Source organism: Centroberyx gerrardi, chromosome 3 (genome assembly GCF_048128805.1).
Source record: "Centroberyx gerrardi isolate f3 chromosome 3, fCenGer3.hap1.cur.20231027, whole genome shotgun sequence".
In the NCBI taxonomy this organism is placed as follows: Eukaryota; Metazoa; Chordata; class Actinopteri; order Beryciformes; family Berycidae; genus Centroberyx; species Centroberyx gerrardi.
The window spans coordinates 16,813,690-16,818,689 of NC_135999.1; the positions used below are offsets into that span (position 1 = coordinate 16,813,690).

At 39.4% G+C, this 5,000-nt stretch overlaps 1 protein-coding gene across 1 annotated transcript in view; it reads left to right on the forward strand.

Annotated features, from left to right (window-relative positions):
- The window catches only part of LOC139923632 (protein sidekick-1-like), a 210,974-nt gene that overhangs the window by 185,096 nt on the left and 20,878 nt on the right, over positions 1–5,000 (forward strand). The gene's annotated exons all lie outside the window — the stretch shown is intronic.

Genomic DNA, 5,000 nt, shown 5'->3' on the forward strand with positions numbered 1-5,000 from the left:
TTATTTGTATTAAACCAAGACTGAGACCAAGTCGTTGTGTTCTGCTGTCAAAGGCCACACTAAAATCTAGAAGAATTAAAATAGAACTTGAAGCCAAATCCACTGCCATCAGAATATCATTTGCTGAGAGCAGGCTCTGTGCTGTGCATTGTTCTAAGACCAGACTGAAATTTCTTAAAGTTGGCATTTTTGGTTCATGAAAGCTATAAGTGGAGTGGAGACAACTTTTTCTTAAATGTCCCATATCGTGTAAAACAGGATTTTCCTTGCCTCTTTGATTATAAACGAGTTGGATGTGCTATCTAAACATTGTGAAAATATCAAAACACACGGTCACCAACTAAATTCACACAATCCATATTAGAAAAGCGAGCCTCTAAACGAGCCGTTTGGACTTCCATAACTTTGTGGCGTCACAAAGGTTCGCTCATTATTATTTGTGTAAGAAATAATAGTTTAACAAAGTGTTTTTTTCAAAGCGATTGAGTGGTTGTCATTGTTTATTACCTGAGAGTTTTCCCTACCTGTCACTGCCTGTTCTGCCGGCGCTTCACTCTTGATACAGTTAGCCAATCAGAACAGAGGGGTCGTTAATATTAATGAGCCTTAAAGGCACAGCAACAGAAACAGCCTGTTCTTGGTAAGGCTCAGAGAGATGCTGGAGAATAAACGTGTAAAAATGGATTGAGAGTGTTTTTGGTACATGACACCACACAAACAGCTTTGAATGGACCTCAAGACATAAAATAAAACACTGGAAAGTGTAGAATATGGGACCTTTAAAGTTTTGATAAAAATGGCAGTTTGGAGATTGGCCTGTATCTACTGGGATTCAAGGGATCTAGCTTGTTCTTTGTTAAGGAGCGGCTGGACCCTTGTGAGGAGAAATTGGAAGGGAAAGTGCCTAATACCAGGGAGCTATTGATAATAGATTGACTAACTGTCAAACACTGCTTTCAGAAATTTGGTTGCTCATGTAGGAAATGAATGGATTGAAAGCACTGAAAAAAGCTCTAAAATGTTTAACTGTCCTCTGAAGTGTGTGTTCTACCTATGTGTGCTCATTGAGTCAGGGTAGGTTTTGCTTTTTCTTTAAAAGAAATGATAAAGTCAAGAATAGCTTGGCAAATACTGTACTGTTAAAGTAGCTGACCAAGTTCTCAGGTCAACTACTTTCTCAGAGGTATTATTGTTAGTGGCAGCGGTGAAGGTCTTTCAGAAATTTCTTGCTGAGGTGGAGTTAAAGAAGTGAAAGCAAGCAGACCATCAGGCTTGGAGCTCCAGTGCTTCACAAACAAGTACTTTGTGGTTGGACATACAGAAGTCGATTGTTTCCACATTACTAGGGCTGGGCACCAAATATTAGCGCTATAAAAATTGTGCCCTTTTGATGGTGTGGGCCCTTTTACAGATAGAACAAGATTGACTGAGATTTAGAAACTCCAATGCATGAGTAGGATCTGGGCAAATATAGATATTAAATTCACAAAGTATTAACCCTTCTAAAAACTCCTCAATAAAATTGCTATTTAGCTTTAGCTTTGTCTGTACAATAGCCAAAGTAAATGCACATTGTCATTGATTAAGAAACTAAGTCACTCAAAAGTAGTGTAGGATTTTTGAATTGAAATATAAATATCTTGACCTTTACAACCTGTGCAGAGACTTCACTTCTTTACTTTTCCTAGAACCACTATCTTTAGAAACTAGTATTTTTAGATTTTAAAAATAACTAGTCCATGCCCGGGGATGCGTGCGCCACAACTACGTGCAGACTTGCCAAAAAGGCGCATAAACAGCGTAAATTTGGGAAAATGGAAAAATCAGCTCCGTCAGTCCCTGCCTATACCAATGCTCAATGCCCATGTGCAGTTTGAGATTGATTGGCCAACCCGTTGAGGAGCAAAATGGATGCGGACGGATGGACGGACAGAGTGTTCCTCATTCTATAGTAGGATAAAAGGAAAATGGTGTATGGTTGATTTTACCCCCCAGTCTCCAAGCAGCCTTTATTTGACAGGTCCATTTTGACAGACAGTTTCCATGGAGACAGACTGTCCCTGGCGGTAATAAGCCATCAGTGAGGCAATTATCAATATCATTGTTTATATGAATGAAGGGGTGGAGAATTCACCTATACAAACTATCTAATTGCAGTTATAGAAAAGGCTAAATCATGGAAAGAGAGCAAATTTTAGTTGATAGAATACTGTGAGTATCACACAGTCTCTCTCTGAGTGCTGATAACCAGCTGAGAGATCTTCAAAAATTAGTTATTCCAGCTGATGTGTTTTTATATGAACAGTAGATGCTAAGTTTTGTGCAGCTGTTGCTCAGTGTGCAACTGGGAGAAGAACAGAGGTAAAGATTGGGGGACGGGCTGGCTGTCCCAGCCTGACCTGAGTTTTCAGTTATCATTAAAAATTCATGATAACTAAAAGTTATTAGACCCAACATGATCCTGATAAACAATTTGTTGATACCTTACATTCAAAAGGCCAAACTTTACTGACTTGTTCAAGGCAGCTTGAGGAATAGGAAATCATTTTCCATGAACTAGATTGTTAAATCTATGAACCTCTATTGGCAACCAGTAGGAAATGCAATGTCGATATAACTCCTGCCTCACAAGTCTCTCACACAGCCCCCACCGCTCTCATCCCTCCCATCGCCTTGAATGACGGAATCTGGTAATTGAATCAAATAAGTAACATCACATTTTCACAATAGGGACAAGTAAGCCAGCTAATTAGACAAGAGATCCAACAGAAATGATTAGTGATGAGGTAACATATCATGATGCAAAATATTGTTTTGTCATCTGCTTTTTTATAGTACAAGGCTTATTAGTCTTCATCGCTAAAATGTCTTGCAACACCAGTCGCTCACTCATAGCACCGTCCTCCAATGTTGAGCAGGTGAAGATGCAAGCAGGTGGGAGGGAGGGGGAGATTGGGAGGGTCTTGAAATGCCAATGGGTGAGGAGCTTTTTTTTTCCAAAGCAGAGAGAACAGGCCAGAAAGTGAGTCTTGAAAGCCAGAACTCTCATGGTGGAGTCATTTTTGATCAATAATCCTATCAACCCCCGCAATTATGGTAATTTTGTGCTTTTTTAACATTTTTACAAATTGCTTTACCATTTGCTCTAATTTTAGCAGTCAAGGGCCTATCCACAAACTTTGGCATGAACAGGAATTTCAAAAGAGCCAGAAACAGAGACTTATGTTGAGTCTGACAGTCCGTGCCCCTGGCTCAGCAGTGACTGTACAAGGTAACTCAGACACTATTTTGTTTCGGAAGGAAGAATGGAACAGAAGAAGTATATCCTCTGACACACAGCCAGTGGCCAGAAACTTACAACAGATTTTTACAGTGACTTTTGAAGAGGTAAAGCGAGTAGTGCAGTCTTGCTTCCTAGAATTTAGAAACGCATACTACTACGCTAACTCATCTGATGTTTTCAGTGTTAAATTTGCTGATGATACAGTGATTGTTGGTTTGATCACTGAAGATGAAACAAAGTATCATGGATGTGTGGATGAGTTTGTTAATTGGTGTCATGCCAGTTTTCTTCAGCTAAATACCAAGAAAACTAAGGAAATTATTTTTGATTTCAGAGCGAGTAGAAGGACACACCAACAAGTAGCTATTGGTGGTGACTGTATTGAAGTGGTAAATGAATATAAATATCTAGGGACAGTAATTGACAAAAAACTGTCATGGGATTTAAACACAGGTGTCATTTACAGGAAAGGATTACAACGACTATACTTCATGCGAAAGCTTCGACAGTTTGGAGTGGACAGACATATAATGGTTCTCTTTTATCGTTCATTTGTGGAGAGTGTTCTAACTTTCTGTTTTATTGCCTGGTATTTCTCACTGTCTGTAGTCAACAAGAACAAACTCAATAAGATTGTTAATATGTCTAGCAAGATTGCGGGTCAGCAACAACATAGTATGACACTGCTTTGTGAGTCCCGAGTGGCGGGGAAAGGGCGGGCAATCCTCAGTGATGTATCACACCCTCTCTATGGTGAATATGAGTTGTTACCATCAGGACGGAGGTACAGGGTACCGCCTTTGCGGACTTCCCGTGCCCAGAGATCCTTTATACCTTCCAGTATAGCTCTGTTAAACAAATCCTTATGATATGAGGTGTGTGTCACTTGCATTTTTGTTGTACTTAATTCTTGATTGTTGGTGATGTTGATGTGGAGCACTTTGTTGTTAAATGTATGTCTTTATTTGTAATGTCCTTTCTGTTGTGGTTGTATTTGTCTGACAGTTGCCACAGACACAAAGAGAATTTCCGAAAGGATAATAAACGAACTAACTACTTAACTACTTATATAAAAAAATCAAGTTGTTTTTATCCTACACAGATTTAGAGGTCATCCATGTTTTATCTCATCTTGTTCAGACTACTGCAACTATTCCTGCCTCAGTCTACTGTCATTCTAATTTAGTATCTCTCCACTGGTTACCAATTAGATACAAAATTCATTTCCTAAACTCTATGAGCAGGTGCGTCAGAGAACTGGTCTTCCTCCCTCACACTGCTCTCGCCAAGCAATCAGCAATTTATTCACAGAGTGATTCTTCGGTCTCCACGGACCTTCGTCAGACTAAACGTGTTTAAAACATGGACAGGTCTGGTCCCTAGTTACATTGCAGACCTCTTAGTCACCTATAAGCCAGAGTGTAGCCTGAGATCTCACAGTACATTCCTTTTGACTGTTTCACAGTCTAGACTCAAGACTAAAGGTGATTGCACTTTTGCCATAATGCCGTTTTTGTTTTGAAATACTATCCTAAAAATCATCTTAAAAATCATACATCTAACACATGTACAAACACAAACGTAGACCCAGGTAATATTATTTTATTCGGTGAGCAGAATAATATTTTTCTCAAGGTAGTAGTTTTGTAATTGTTTTCAAGTGACATGGAGTGCTGGGGGAAAAGTCTAAATGCCAGTGATGACAGTGTATCCCCCA